General features: G+C 48.9%; 1 pseudogene; it reads left to right on the plus strand.

Annotated features, from left to right (window-relative positions):
- Positions 1-15,083: 15,083 nt before the first annotated feature.
- Positions 15,084-15,924, plus strand: LOC129515715 (40S ribosomal protein S2-like; annotated as a pseudogene).
- The last annotated feature ends 783 nt before the right edge of the window (positions 15,925-16,707 follow it).

The raw sequence follows: 16,707 nt of genomic DNA on the forward strand, positions 1-16,707 counted from the left end.
AGCCCGATATGGGACTCAATCCCAGGACCCTGGGATCACACCCTGAGCTGAAGGCAGACACTCAACCACTGAGCCACCCAAATGTCCCTAAACAGAATATTTTTAAATGAAGCCTGTAGACTGACAGTTAGCTCTAGCTTTGTGTGAAATATGACATATGTGGCCAGTCCTTACTTAGGAGCAAAGCACGTAGCATTTCTCAGGGTGATCAGACAAGCTACTTCTCCTGCCCTGAGGCTGGAGCTGAACAGAAGCTCTGAAACTTTGAGGAGCTGAAGGTTTGTTCCAAACCCCACTGTTGAAGCACAAAGGAATCTTCCCCTATGGTCTTAGCTTATAGACTTAGGGATCTGAAATGAAGCCTTCTCTTAGAGGAGGAAATGTTCTTGTGTGGGATATTTAAGCATAAGTAACCTCAGGCAGCCTTGAATGTTCTGCTGTAGAGAACACAACCAACTTCAGGACATGCTGCTCAGTCCCAAACCTCAAACTCTCAAGACAGGAACCTCTGTACTTACAGACCCAGTGGGAAATGGGTCTGCCCACTACGTGGAGCGTGACTCTAGAGACACTTGCCTGAGGCCGTGATAACTCAGAAATTTCTCAAGTTCAGTAGAATCCACATCATTTATTGGTGTAATGGAAGATACCATGGTCTCCTCTTTCTCCTTTCCTTAATTTAGCTTAAAGGAAGCAGAGCATACCCTGGAGAGTAAGTCGGTTCAACCTCAGTTCTATCTGTGACCTTGGAAAGTTTGCTTAAATCATTGGGCCTCAGTTTCCCCATCTGCAAAAAGTGAACAACAGCAGCACTGACCTCTCTGGGCGGGTGTGAGGTTGGGATTCATCATACGTGGGAAGTACGAAGAAAATTCTCAATGCAAGTCAGTTCCTGTGGTTGAGGCTCACATTTCCGAGCGAACGAGTGAGCCAGCGAGCTGCTTTCCCATGTGACCTCAGGAATCAGCATTTCTACAAGCAGAAGTTAGACTCTTCCTCCAAGGAATTGCACCATTTCCTGGAAAGAAATAACATGCTTAAAATAATTGCTATGGTTCTAAATTTTCCTGGACACTGTCTTGAGTTATAAACATTATTTTTAATCTTCAAAGCAGCCCTAAGATATAAGTCTCAGTATTGGCCTCAGTTTACAGGTGAGGATAGCCAAGAACAGAGAAATTAAATGATTCGCCTAAAGCCACACAGCTAACAAGCAACCAAGACTCAAATCCACACAGTCTGACCACAGTCTGCTCTTAACTACTGTCTACCTTTCCAGGGATATCTGCTGTTTACTTCAATTGATCTGATTAAAGGACTGCACACAGAAGACATTTTGATTTTCCTTTTATTACTCAAGAGGGGAAAAAAATAAGCATATTATTTCCAGGCATCAGCCAGAGCATTAGAAAACACTCCATCTGTTTGTCCCTCAGTCCAGTCAGGAAATAACAACAACAACAAAAATTCGAAAGAGAGGGGAAACACTTAAAATGTTTGATTGCCAAGAATTCTACATGGTTTAAGAAAGCCTCCAGCTAAAAATAATCTTTGTAACTAATCTTCAATTACAAAGGAATAAATTAATTCCCTCCAGACTGCAGCAAAACCTAAAAATATCCCCACTTGTCCCATTATTTTTCAATCTGTTCAAAGGAAAACAACCAAAGCCCTACAAGAAAATAATTTCAAGTGTCTTACTGTTGTGAATCCAACTCCATTACAAGATCAATGTTTCTTCCGTGTGCATATTTCAGAAAAGCATTCTCTTCCACAGCTGTGCTAAGTCAGAAGAGGCAAGAGAGTCTCTAGATACCTGATGTCCAGGTCAGGCGTCAGGCAAAATTGGACAGAATGGTATTTCTGGAGCTCACATGCAAGACTATGCCTCCGTTTGTTCTTGGAATTCACACAGACATCCTAAGGATGGATCCACCCAGGAGAACAACAGGGGGAGCCAAGGGCCCAGGGATGTGGGGCTCGTACAGTGCAAGAAGAACAAGAGGAATGGCAGGCAGGAATCAAGGATCCTTAGTCCAAGCCCCAAATACAGAGTGTCTATAAAAAGCCAGGTGGGAACACATGGTCAAGACAATTCACTCATTCATTAGAAATGATATTTGTTAAGATGCATTATGTAGCAGGTTCAGAGCTAGGAGATGGTTCCCCCGGTGGCAGAGATAAAGATAGAAAGTCAATAAAGGTTCAGAAATCCTAAAGCTAATTGAAAGGTCAATCATTTAGACAAATCAGTTTTCCCAAAAGACCAGAGTACAAGGCAAGGCAGCCTGGCACCAGGGAGCAGGTGGAGAGGAGAGATTTGTTCATGTTTTGCTGTTACTTTTCATGTTCTTTGGTCATTGTCTTGACCTGCCCTTCCCTCTAGACTCTCCTTCCAGATGGAGGCGCGTCAGGAGCCGCCGCAGAGCCTGTACATGGTAGATGCACTACCAGCTGGGTGACGGGTGGGGCAGTGGACGGATGGAGAAATGTGTCTGCAAACCAAGGAGTGAAAGAAACTGGCCAAGCGAGTAAGACCTAAAGCCAGCTCCTATGTGGCAGGGTCAGGGTGGCGCCCACAGCCCATTCGCCGCTGAGCGCAAGAGCGGTTCTGGAGACCTGGAGTCTTTCAACGTCCACAAGGAAACAGTAACTTGACATGGGGTTGCAAAGAGGGGTAAATGCGATGATATATCTTAAATGTCTTCGGAGTGTTTGACTCATGGTAAAAGCTGGGGGTAGTGATGGTGGTACAAGGAGTAATAGCTGGGGGGAGGGTGGGGATGGTGATGGTGGTGGTTGTGGTGATGGTAATGGCAGCAGTGGTGGTATTAGCAGTGGCAGCAGGGGTGGCCGTAATGGTTGTCACCATTCTTACTACCAGTGACGGTTGTGATGGCAGGAACTGTAGGAGTTGTAGCAGTGACAGGAGAAGCAATGGGTGGCGGAGGGGAGATGGTCATGACTTCCCTGGTACTCTCCCATCAGCCAGACAAGGTAAGATGAGCCCTTCAGCAGAGGCCAGCCCACAGGTTGGTGGAAAGTGAGCAGAAAAGGTAAGGAGTAGTGCTTACTCTGAAGCTGTATAGACAACACCTCCACCACACCCACCGGCACCACCATGATTAAGGATCCCTGTGTATGTGATAAATGTACAAAATATATTTATTTCAATACTGTTTGGATTTCTTTAAGTACATTTGCAGATCAGGTTTTTACCCCTTTCTCTCTAGTCTCCATCTCTAGAAATTTGGAGACAGGAAGGGGATCTTCTTCCCAACGTGTAGAAGCAAAAAACCCACTCCAAACTCAGTGTTGGTGAGGACACAGAGCAACTGGGTATCTCCCACCCTGCTGGTGGGTTGTAAAGTGTGCAGCTGCTCTGGAACACAGTTTGGCCATTGCATGTAAAACTAAATGTGCACTTACCATGTAACCCACATCTCATGGTCTCAGGCATCTATCCACACACCCGTACACAAATGTTCACAGCAGCTTTATTCGTAAGGCCAAAAACAATGAAATGTCTTTCAATGGGTGAATGGTGAAACAAACCCTGGGTCACTCATGCAGTGAAGTACCACTCATCAATAGAAAGGAGCTAACTTGTTCCCACAACTGCCTGGACAGATCTCAAGGGCTTAGTGGCAAAGTCAGTGTCCATAGGTCACAAACCACAGGATCCCACTTATACAACATTGTCAAAATGACAAAAATGCAAAGACAAAGAATAGGTAAGTGGTTGCCAGGACACAGGGGTGCACAGTGGATGCGGGGGTGTCTATACGAGGATCCTCTCATATCATGTCCTTTGTATTGATGGAATATTGATTTTGGCAGAAGTTACTCGAATTGATGCATAGGATTAAAATGTACAGAACGGTACACAAGGACAAACACAAATGAGGAGATGAATACGTACTGAATTCTTCAAGTCCACACTCTGCAGTCTGGAATTTCTGCCTCCCATTCACTAACGAACATCACTCAGCAGGGGCGCTGGATGCTCCCTGTGATGCAGATAGACAGGGAAGGAAAACAGAAGAACCTAGGCTTAATTTCAAATCCCAATGGAAACATTTGTTGAAGTGAAAAGGGTATGCATTTAATAGGACCCTAAGAGGCTATTACACACAAAGGGGAAAAGATTTATCTTAAATAGGCTACGTAGAGATGACACCACAAAAAGGCCATTGAAACAGAAAAAAAAAACCATAATGATTTCATTGGAGAGCCATGTAAGTGCCTCTGCTGAGTTGAATCTTCTTGGCTTCAGTTCCAGATCAAAGCCAAAATCATCCAATGCTTCTTGTTCGCAAGGGCAGTCTTCCACAGCATCGCCCCAAAGCGGGCTGGGCAGCACCAGCACCAGGCTCCCATCATGCTCAGCTCTGACCCTCACCCTGGACACACAGAGAAAGTCAGGAAGGGCTAGATTCAGTAGGTCGCTGAAGAAATCCAGTGACACCAAACGTAGGATGACAAAATGTCAGGGAGGGGGAAGACTGCACAGCCAGCCCACATCTCCCCGGAGGTACAAAGCCACAAGATCCCAAGGGGTCCTCTGTCCCCAGCTACAATTTGGTGTCACATAGTGGCCACTGTCCTTTTGGGTTAAATATTAATAAGAGTAGCTTTGGTTCCTTTACCTGGCAGGTACTTTTTTCCAGGACAGCAGCAGTAATTCCAACTACCTTTGCATTTTCACTGTCCAATCTGTAGACACAAAAGAAAGAAAATGAGCCACAAAAATATTGGGGATATAGGGACTCATCTTCTGTCTCTCCACTTCCCAAAATGAAGTGACCTGCTGTCTTCCCCCAGGTGTTGCCCACTCCACTGTCAAAGCAAAAATCACGCCAACGTGAAACAGGCAGGGGAGGTTTTATTCAGGACAATTGCACCAGGGGAGAGAGGCCAGAACTCAGCCTAAGCTCCACTCAGCTGGAACAAAGGGCAGGGCAGGGGGGCGGGGGGTGTTCAGGAGTTGAGGCAAGGAGAGTGTCATCATCTGTCCAATCCCCAACTGCCTTGACCCAAAAGAAAAGTAAACGTTTCATCTCCAGGTCAAGGGATGGTTCTTCAGCAGGGAGCCAAGCACCCACGGAGGTCAGGCTGCACGCTCCAACGGAAACCAAGGATGGGCTGCCACCACGCCCCCCTCCGATGGTAAGACTTGGAAGTGGTGGCTCCAGGTCCTTGAGAAGGACAGGCCTGGGTTGTAAAACTAGCAAAAGGTTTTGAAAAGATTTACATCTCAAATGGGCAGAGAAATCGTTTACCAGTGTCTAAGCAAATGCCCTACGAAGCGGAAGGCAGGGACAGCGAGCAGGAGAAAGCTGTCTGGGAGCAGGGCCTCCCTAGCTCTCCCAACCCACCAGATAACCTGCCCGCTGCACCCACCCTGGAGGACAGGCTGGTGGTGGAGGGAGAGGGTGCTGGTGACTGCCCTGCATCCCTGTCCCCGCACATCACCACAGCTTTACGGTCTCTGCCCATCTCGTACCGCCAGCCCTGCCAGCCTGATGAGAAAGTGCTTGGGAGCCAGTGCTTCCCCCCAAGGTCATTCCTAGACACCTTTCCCCTGCGGTTCGGCCACCCCCCCCCCCATGACTGCCTCAGGCAAACACCCATGGAGAGGAGAGTCTTCCTTCCAGCACATTCCAGCTGTGGTTCCTACTTGTAGTGTTTGTTCTGCTCTGTCAGCTGTTCTTTTCCCATCTTCTCATCACTTCCCATGAGTATTTCTCGGGCATCCCGGAGTTCTCCACCTGAGAGGTGAGAGGGAGCAGGCATCCTGAGGCTCCCACTCTCCGTGGGCTACAGGTGCTGTGGGGCACCACTCCCCTCTCCTGCTGGTGCAGAAATGAGTGCTGTCCATTCCAGATCCTGCGCGCATCCCTGAGGCAGCAAGTCAGGGCGCACCTGACACTTCAGGGATCCCAGATCCTGTGACTACAGCCATTAGCCACGGCCGTGGCTGGACACCCCCGCCAAGGCCTGGCCTGGGGGAGGAGAGACTGCCCACCCACGGAGTCTGACTCAGCAGGGATTGATAAACTTTGCAACCCTCCACGCTGCAGGAAGAAACAAGGTGCTAAAGGTGAATGTGGCAAAGTGAACCCGAGACTGGAGAGACGCTGGAAGCTCCAGGGACTGTGGGAGGAGCAGGAGGGAGGGGCGCTGAACCCTCTCCCCCACTGGGCCCTGCTGGTGCAAGACTGTCCCGCAGGACAGCTCGGTCCTATCCCCACTATCCAGAGGGAGGACCCCAACGAGACAGGCTCAGGGGGCCTCTTGTCTGTGTGAATAGGTAACCTGTAGGTCAAAGACATGTTGGAAAATAGAAATTAGATTTTTCTGGAAGGTGGCATAGTGTGGGGAGAGAACACACACACACACACACACACGTCAGGGAAGGTCTTTGCCCATCAGCTAACACACACTGAGCCGAGGACTAACGTTTTGCCGAGGAAACTGTATTAAATATGAGAACACTATTAACACCATCCATATGAGAGGTCACCATGCTTTGCAAATGGAATGAACAGCAGCCTCTCGGTGTGTGATCGGAGAAGAGGAAATTGCTACAACAAGCATTTTTTTCTGTTAATTCTTCCACATGAAATAATTGATAACACATCAAGCTTTCCCTTTAAAACATTCATCTTACGCGTGTGCTTATTGGTAAGATAGTCGCAGCCAGCAGCAAAGCGGTTATTTATTTTAACATTTGCATTTAAACCAAATGGTATGAAAATTCATCAAGGCGCCTCCCTGATGGTACCAAACCGAGGGCAACTCTGTCTCAGCCCAGGTTTTTGAGACAATCTATCCTCCAAGTAACAAGACGCTGTGAGGCTGACACAAATTATCACTGACTTCATTGTATTTGCCATTTAGATATGATTGTAATGCCATTAACCAAAAAATAAAAAAATAAAAATAAATTTTAAAATGTCCCACAGTATGGCTTTCTGTCAATAGTGAAGGCTGCCTGGACCAATAGTGGGCCAAGAAAATCCCCTTTGCTTTAAGGGCACCGGGTCCATTTGTTAGATTATATATTGAGGGGCGTGGGGGAGACTTGAATAAAGCAGCCACGGGCCTTCCCTGTGGCATTGCTCACACACACGGGGTGCAAGTGTCGTGCACCGTGCATGTGCAGAGAGCCTCAGCTGCAAGAGGTTCCCGCTCCCTTCCAGCAAAGGGACTGTCTCTAGGGTCTGCCGGAGTCCAGGAGTGCTTTATCTTCAAGGGAACACCCCGCGTGAACTTTAATTAGTGGAGAAATATGATCCCAGGTAAGTCAAAGAGGGTGACCATTTATTCTTGTGGGACTCGAATTGATAACCCAGGATCTCCCGAAGAGCCAGTGATCCGTCTGTATTGTGTAATTGCTTCTGTTCCATTTGGAGCCCGGAACGGTCTCTGCGAGGTGGGGAGGGCTCCTGCTATTCAGAAAGCAGCTGGGAAATGACGTGGCCGGAGCGTCGCTTCGTCCGATTATCGCCCCCCTGGGCCGCCCTGCTGCCGTGTGCCCCCAGCGCTAGAGGAGGTGTTCGCCATCGCCTGTCAACCACACACTGGCTTCGGCAGTTTTGGGTTTTCTCCAGCACACTGGAATAGACCAGGGAGAAAGAGAGGAAGCTATTTTATTAAGACCATTAATGTTCTTCCTGGGTGGGCTGCAGTTGTATCACCAGAAAGGAGGGCATCCACGTGGGCTGGACAAGCCCTGACACAGCCTCAGGTCAGCGCGAGCCGGAGGCGCCACTTGGTTCAGGACCTGCTTCCTGGAAGGTCCCTTTGACCCACGGCTGCTTAAACTCCTCAGTTCAATGGTCATCAGCCGCTTGGTGTAGGAAGGAGGAATCTGCCCAGCTCAGGGATGGCAGGGCACAGGCAGGACCCAAACGGGCCCCTTTCCCTAGAGCCCGAGCTAGAGAATCAAGCTCTCATCTCTCAGACCCTACTCACTCAGGATTTGTGTCCATTGACCTTGGTCCGGGCTGCTAAAATACTAACATTAATTTTTAAATTAAATATAAAACCTATGGGGATGTCTGGGTGGCTCAGTGGGTTAAGCGTCTGACTCTTGATCTCAGCTCAGGTTTTGATCTCAGGGCCGTGAGTTCAAGCCGTGCGTTGGGCTCCATGCTGGGTGTGGAGCCTACTTTAATACACACACACACACACACACACACACGTGTATATATATACACACACATGTATATATATACACACACACGTATAACATACATATACATGTATATGTATAACTTAGTTTTGAGTTTTCTGGAAGTTTTTTTTTAGTTTTCTGGAAGTAATAAGGATAATATTAATAAATGTAAATGTTTGCTATGAATGAGATTGCAGGATGCAGATTGAACCTAATTTAATAGAACAAACTATTTTTGAATACCGAGAAGGCTGGTTAATATACAACAGGCGAAAAGCAAATCGAATCATCAGTAATAATCCATTTCTTTGCTAAAACAAACCCTTGAGGGGCACCTGGGGGGCTCAGCAGTTGAGCATCTGCCTTTGGCTCAGGTCATGATCCTGGGGTCCTGGGATCGAGTCCCACATCAGGCTCCCTGCATGGAGCCTTCTTCTCTCTCTGCCTGTGTCTCTGCCTCTCTCTCTCTCTCTCTCTCTCTCTCTCTCTCTGTCTCATGAATAAATAAGTAAAATCCTTTTTTTTTAATTTTTAATTTTTTATTTTTTTATTTATTTATGATAGGCACACAGCGAGAGAGAGAGAGTTACTCCCCCGCTGGCCCTGCCCTCCTCACCCCCATCTTCATTTGTTCAGGCCATTAAAACTAAGCAGCAGGGTCTGGGTGGTTTATAAAGCATGGATATTTATTTCTCTCCTCCCCCGGAAGGCTGGAAGTCTGAAATCAAGGCACTGCCAAGATGCATGGAGCCTTCTGGCTGTGCCCTCCCATGGCAGGAGAAACAGAGAGCACTCTGGGGTCTCTCCTCCAAAGATGCCCATCCCATGGCAGTGGGGGGGGGCTCCACTCCCATGACCTAATCACCCCCCCAAGCCCCACCTCCACACACAATCACTTGGGGGATTAGGTTTCATTTGGGGGGGAAGGGACACAAACATTGCCTAGAGCACCCTCCTTACTCCTCTAAAGGGTGTTGGGAGCCCTCCGGGGGCCCCCCTCCCCATGTTCCTTCAGCAGAACCTGCTTGCAGGAAGGCACCCGATTCCATCATTTTCTTCTCAGAACTGAAACCACCTGTCCCCTCTCCCTGGGGACACACAATGGCTCCTCAACTCTCCCTGCAGGGAGAGGATCCAGGCACCCAGCAGGGGTAGGGAGAGCTCTCACATCCCCTCCCCACCCTGACTTCCCACCTGTCCCCCCAAAACAAGATAGGTGGAAAGCAGGGCAGTGGGACGTCTTTAGCCAAACATGTCTGCATACTAGCCAGACAGCGTGGGGACTGGGTGCCGCACAACAGAAGCAGCTTATCAGAGCTGGCGTCTACAGCAAGCAAGGTTTTTGAAAATTACCAAAGGCCAAATGACCCTCTAAAACTAGTGAGAATGGCTAAAATTAACAAGACAGGCAGCAACAAATGTTGGAGAGGATGTGGAGAAGGGGGAACCCTCTTGCCCTGTTGGTGGGAATGTGAACTGGTACAGCCACTCTGGAAAACTGTGTGGAGGTTCCTCAAAGAGTTAAAAATAGACCTGCCCTACGACCCAGCAATTGCACGACTGGGTATTTGCCGCAAAGATACACCTGCACCCTAATGTTCACAGCAGCAACACCCACAATAGCCAAACTGTGGAAGGAGCCTCGGTGTCCGTCGAAAGATGAATGGATAAAGAAGATGTGGTTTATGTATACAATGGAATATTCCTCAGCCATTAGAAATGACAAATACCCACCATTTGCTTCGATGTGGATGGAACTGGAGGGTATTATGCTGAGTGAAGTAAGTCAATCAGAGAAAGACAAATATCATATGGTTTCACTCATATGTGGAATATAAGAAATAGTGAAAGGGAAGGAGGGAAACTGAGTGGGGAAAAATTAGAGAGGGAGACAAACCATGAGAGACTTCTAACTCTGGGAAACAAACACAGGGTTGCAGAAGGGGACGGGGGTGGGGAGACGAGGTAACTGGGTAACGGGCACTGAGGAGGGCACCTGATGGAATGAGCACTGGGTGTCATACTATATGTTAGGATTTAAATAAAAAATAAAACAAAATGTTAAAAAGTAAATAAAATACCAGATAAACTTAAAAAACCACCTTTAGATAGGAAAAAATAAAAATAAAAATATAAATAAATAAATAAATAAATAAACAAACAAACAAACAAACCGGCTAAGACAGTGGCATATTCAACATCAGTATATGGTCTCTTGCACGAAATGTAACCCAGCCCCCAGCCCCACTGGACCAGGACAGAGCAAGCATCTTCTGTGAGAGCCAGCAGTGCACCAGCCGGTGTGCAGGCTCTGGGCTCTTCCCTCCTGGGGCCTCTCATCAGGCACAGAAGCGGTGGGAAGTCAGACAAACAGCCCCAGCCCAACCAGGTGCATCCCGCTACCTGGAGCCCTCCTTCTGCACAGAAGCAAACCCCTCAGTTCTTGGGGCGCTTCCCTGCCACCACACCCAGCCCCGGGGGCCATGGGACCCTTCTTCTGCTTCACTCTGCTCTGAACAACCCTCATCTCAGGGTGGGGATCCCAGCCCCTGCTCTGGAAACTGCTCACCTGGAATTTACTCTCCCTCTAGCCAACTTGGAAATTAAACTTTAGCATTTGACAGGCCCCCACGTGTGGCATGTCTATATGGCCCTCAGCATCTGAGTCTCATACTGTGTGTGTATGTGTGTGCTTGTGCGTGTGTGCATGAGCCCCTCAGTCTGCCCTCTGGTCCTCTTTCCTCAGGGTTTTCCTTTAATTTTCAGGTCTGGTAACACCACATGTGCCCAGATGGGTACTACCATCTCCCAAGTTCCCTATGCCCTGCTCGGGGTTCGATGCAGGTGAGAAGGTCCTGGCTCTTTCCCACAGATAGTCATGGAGCAGAGGAGGGCCCTCATATGGGAAAGAGGCTCACCCATGCCAGGCTGGAAGCCCCCAGGCACGCCAAAACCTGAAGATGCTCCCTGGGAAGCAGGTGCTGCCTGCAAGGTGCTGGCTGGGGACACATACCTGGGCCTGGGATGGAGATCACACAGTTACTACTTCGTTGATGCCACAGAAAAACAGCTTATTTGTTACAGGGGTTGCTTGGGAATTGTGGCAATATATAATTTGCTGCTGTTGGTCCTCGAAAACTCATAGGGGCAATTTATCAATCCAAATCACTTGCCTGTGTGTATTGCTTTCATTTGTCACGGTGTGGACAGCTTTTGAGTTTCTGAGATTTCTCCCACTTACACACATTTGTGATTCTGTAAGCACAGTCCTGGGTGTGGAATGCTTTTCCTCTTGACCACCTCCGAATCTTTGGCGGAGCTCTGGGCACAAAGTGGAATGAAACTACGCACGCTTGGGCTTAACCAAACACTGGCTGCTGGTGGAGCCACGTGCCTCCTAAGAAACGGCCACAACACATTGTCTGGACCTGGCCTTCTGTGGACAAGTTGCTGCCATTGATCATTGACTCACATGGCTCCCACTAGGAGCCCCCAGCCATTGATCAAGGGCAGACGACAGGGGGACACAATTCCTCACCCCCAGAATGCCTGCTCCCGGGAACAGCTGAAGATTCAACATAAACTGGGCACACAGAGAGTGACTGTCGATAGGGAGGCATGGCCCATGGGCACAGGAAGCCAGTCTCCTCACAGATTGGGGAGCTGAGGCCCAGAAGGTGGAATCCAGCAAAGTGCAGGAGCCAGGTCCTGGGTATGCTTTCCAGGGTGCTTTGTGCACTCCAGCTGTCAATGTCTGTGAACATAGGCTTTGATTTAAGGCTCCTGGTGGAAGGCAGGTACCCACCCAGGGATGCCAGGAGGGACTCAGTTCTCCTAAAGCCTGCGAGCATAAAGCCCCTCTGGTCAACCTTTAGCTGCCCCTCTTCTCAATCCGTGTCAGAAACAAGTCTCCCCATTAGCCCCAAAGCACTAAAACCAGAATTGCAGTATTTCCCACAGCAGGGTGGCATTGGGAAAACATCTCAGACACCAGAAAACCACCATGAAATTTGGAGATCCACTTGGGGTTTCCATAATTTATGAGCCAGCTACTTGAGGCAGGGGAAATGGACAGCTCTCTGCCTTGCAAGACTCAGGTACTGTCTAAGAGGGAACAGCAAGAGGAAGACCGCCTGGTCCCAAATCATCCAGTGATGAACACCAGGGCATGTACAAGGGACTCAGAAACACACAATGGATTCCTTCACGGGGCTAGTTAGTAGTCAGGCTTCTCCAGAAGAACAGAACCGATAGGAGAGAGACAGAGGGAGGGAGAGAGACAGAGACAGAGAGAGAGAAGAGGGGAGATGCATTCTGGGAATTGGTTCACACAGACAGGGAAGCTGAGAAGTCCCACCATCTGCCACCTGCAAGCCAAGAACCAGGAAAGCCAGTGGTGGGTATGAATCAGTCTGAGTCTGAAGACCCAAGATCCAAGAGTTTCCATGTCCAAGGGCAGAAGAAGATGGATACCCCAGCTCAAGAACAGAGAGAGAATTTGCTCTTCCTTTGCCACTTTGCTCCATTTGGTCCCTCAGTGGATCACACATCAGTGAGGACAGATCTCTTAACTCAGTCTACTGAACCCAATGCTAATGTCTTCTGGAAACACCCTCACAGATGCACCCAGAGATTACATTTTATCAGCTATCTGGGCATCCTTTGACCAAGTCAGGTTGGCACATAAAATTCACCTTATTGGCAATGTCATCTCACAACATATACACGTATCAAATTATCACATTGTGCACCATAAATTTGCACAATCTTATATGTCAATGTCATCTTAATAAAATTAGGGGCGGGGATTAAACATCACAGCTACGATTCCATTTTCACTTTTCGTGGAAGTCAGAAAAACTCGATCCTGGCTCCAGGCATGGTAATGCCTAACGTGGGGCCTTGGGAAAGTCACTTTACCTCTCTGGGAAGTTCAAGTGTTGGGCTCTCTTAGGAGTCACTGGCTGAATGTCTTCAGGGGCTGGAAAGGAGTAAAGAAGTAAAGTATAAAACAAAAGGGAATGGCGGGACCTGGGGTAAACAGGAGAGACCATACGAGCATCTAAAAGTATTCCCCAAAAATGTTAGTGCAACCCACAAGAAACAATCCTGCAGGTTACAAATCAGCAGCCCCAGAATCACATGATCTCTGAAGTTGGCCGTAAGTAAAATTTCTCCGCTCTAAGATCTGTATGAGGTAGGGCAGATTATTCCCCAAAGATGTGTTTTAATCAAGATATGTTTAGTGGTCTGAAATATAAATCCACACAGCTATCTCCAGAAAAGGAGGATTTATTATAGAGTACTAGGCTTCAGGAATCCCAAGAAAAGCTGAAGAAATAGGTCCGGGGTCACCTCCAGAGACCCCCGGGAAAGGGTTCCATGAACTTGCAGCCTCCTGCCTCACCACTGACAGGACGAGCTACCCTACAAGTGTTGGCTTCTTCTCTCTCCCTCTACCCTCCACTCAGGCTCTAAGTGCCCACTTTCAGATTCCAAAGGGAAGATTCTTTGGACCTCTCCTAGACCTGGTGCTCAGCCTTGGCCAAGCAACCATGGCCAAGGAGGACAAGGTCACATGGCTCAATCATGGCTCTGCAAGCACTGCTCTTTATGAGACCATGGGTGGGAGTAAGCAATAGAACGCCCCAATACAAGGTGGAAATGGAAAGTATTGATCTTCCCAATTACGTTTTCTCCTGAAGGGTTCAGAGAGATATTCCCTCTCTAATGGCACCATCCTCCTTCTAGTTCATGGATAAAATCTGTCCCGCCGCCCTCTTGGGAGCTTTGCTTCCCACCAGCATATTGAGGACATCCCCACCCCGGGCCCTCCCTTGCTGAGTGGAAAGGGAGCCCGGGAGGTGAGCGTGTGATATGACACCCTCCTTTGACCAGGAGGGAAGAGATGCAGAGCAGCTTCGCCTCCACGTCATTCATCCTCCGCACATATGAGATGTCATGAGGCTTTATGAGTGCTAAATCAGTTTTATTGGCCATATGATTTGATTGATCTTGTTAGTCTTGACAAGAAATCAATTGGAAAAAAATATATGTACCTTCCCGGAATGGGCTCTCCATCTTAAGGTAAAAGAACAATCTAACAAGCATAGAGGAAGATCCAGCCTTGGTAAAATATGACCAAGCCCAAGGCCCTGGGAAGACGCTGCTTTCTAGTCTGCAGAGCCAGAAGGAAATGAGGAGGGAGATGCATGAAAGGGATCCAGTAAATTCAGGGATGTCACCTCCCAGTGAGCCTCAGAGTTTCAGAGGGACATGCAGCTGTGTGCTGGCACGTGCCCGGGCTCCCACTGCAACACCATGGGGGAAGAGCCATGATGGAGACTCCTGACGTGATGAAAAGGGTAAGACTGTCTTGGGTCCGAATCTTCCCAACTCTGCCATTCTCTAGCAAGGCCACTTTTCCTTCTCTGACTCTAAAGTGCTTATCTGTTGAACAAAGATAACAGGACTGACTGCACGAGGCCACTGTAAAGAATGGCATGAGATTTGCATGAGCAGAGTGTGTGCCAAGCACCCACACAGCCCTCAGCACCTGTGGGCACAGGTATGTCCCTTACCTGCGTGCTTGCAGGAACCTCTAGTTCTAAAGGCAGATCAGGTGCTGGTTCAACAAAGGGCTGAGTGACTCAGTGGCTTCCGAAGCCGACAGACCCAGGTTGGAATATTGACTGACAACACACCCAGCTCTGAGGTCTCTGTCTCCTTGTCCATGAAGCGACCCTGCATCAGAATCACTTGTAGTGTGGAATCTGTCTCCCATAAAAATGTGGCTGCCACAAAAAAAATTAAATAAAATAAAAAATAAATAAAAAATAAAAAAACATGAACTAGGTGGCTTAAACGTCAGAAATTGGCTGCTTCTCTGAGAAAACAGCAAATGGCAGATGATGCTGGTGCTGCAGGAGGGCCTGGAGGGCCCAGGCCCTGGAATGGGAGGCTTTGGCAGCAGCACGCAGGGTCATGGCCATGGTCATGGCCGAAGCCATAGAGCTTGTGAAGGTAAGACTGAGGATTAGGAGGGCCCCCCCCCTCACCAAGCTGGGCCGCCTCGTCAGGGACATGAAGACCAAGTCCCTGGAGGAGCTCCAGCTCTTCTCCCTGCCCATCAGGGAATCTGAGGTCCTTGATTCTTTCCTGGGGACATCCCTCAAGGGTGAGGTTTTGAAGACTCTGCTGGTGAAAAAGCAGCCCTGTGCCGGCCAGCGGACAAGGTTCAAGGCATTCACTGCTGTCAGAGACAACAATGGACACGTTGGTCTGGGTGTTCAGTGCTCCAAGGAGGTGGCTGCTGCCATCTGTGGGGCCATCCTGGCCACGCTTTGCACCATCCTGCGTGGAGAGGCTACTGGGGGAACAAGACCAGCAAGCCCCACACCATTCTGTGCCAGGTGACCACTGGGGATCTGAGCTGGTACGTCTCACCCCTGACCCCAAGGCCCTGGCGTTGTCTCAGCCCCTGTGCCCGAGAAGCTACTGATGCTGGTGGGTACTGAAGACTGCTGCCCCTCGCCCAGGAACTGTACCGGTGCATTGGGTGACTTAGCCAAGGCCTCCTCAATGCCATTCCCATGACCCACAGCTATCTCACCTCTGGAGACATCTCTGGAAAGAGACTGCCTATGTTCCCCTCCCTATCAGGAACTCACCGACAACTTGTAAAGACCCACGCCAGAGTCTCCAGGCAGAGGATCCAGGCTCCATCTGTGGCCACCACATAGTTTTATAAGAGATACATAAGAGAAATGTATAAACATGAATTAAAGCCAGCTTTTACAAAATCAGAAATTGGTTTTCCCATTGTTTTGGAGCCTGGAAGTGCAAGATCAAGGTGGTGGCTAATTTGGTTTCTGGGGAGAGCTGTCCACCTCCTGGTTTATAGACAGCTACCTCCTTGCTGTGTCCTCACGTGGTGGATGGAGAGCCTGAGCTCCTGTCTCTTCTTAGAAGGCCACCAATCGTATCAGATCAAATCACCACCTTTTTAACCTCCCTCATCCTTAATTGCTTCTGTATATGCCCTATCTCCAAATAGTCACAACACGGGGGGTTCCAAGGGCTCCAACATACGAATTTGGGAGGAACACAGTTCTGTACACAGCAAGTGCCAATTAAAAATACAGATTGCTGGGCCCCATCCCGAGCCTACTGAATCCGAGCCTCTGGAGATGGGACCCAGGAAGGTGAATTCTTAACAAGTTTTCTCTGCCTGCAGCTGCCTGAGGAGTCACACCTATACATGCCTGAGGCTCAGTTGATACCTGCAGAGATGGGGCCCCTCCCACAGCCTGAGACTCTGGAGAGCCTGGCCTGCCACAAGCGAGTGGGACCCAGGTCATGTCTCCAGAACAGTGTCCTCACCTGAAACACAGAGATGCCTGGCCAGCCGCTCCCAACAGCACCCTCTCCACCTCTGGCCTCACTGACCTCCAGCTCCTAACCAGGTGCAGCAGCGTGCACAGACCTGCACCCTGGAGCAGACACACACACACACACACACATGC

This window comes from Nyctereutes procyonoides, unplaced genomic scaffold, assembly GCF_905146905.1.
Source record: "Nyctereutes procyonoides isolate TBG_1078 unplaced genomic scaffold, NYPRO_anot_genome, whole genome shotgun sequence".
Lineage (NCBI taxonomy): Eukaryota > Metazoa > Chordata > Mammalia > Carnivora > Canidae > Nyctereutes > Nyctereutes procyonoides.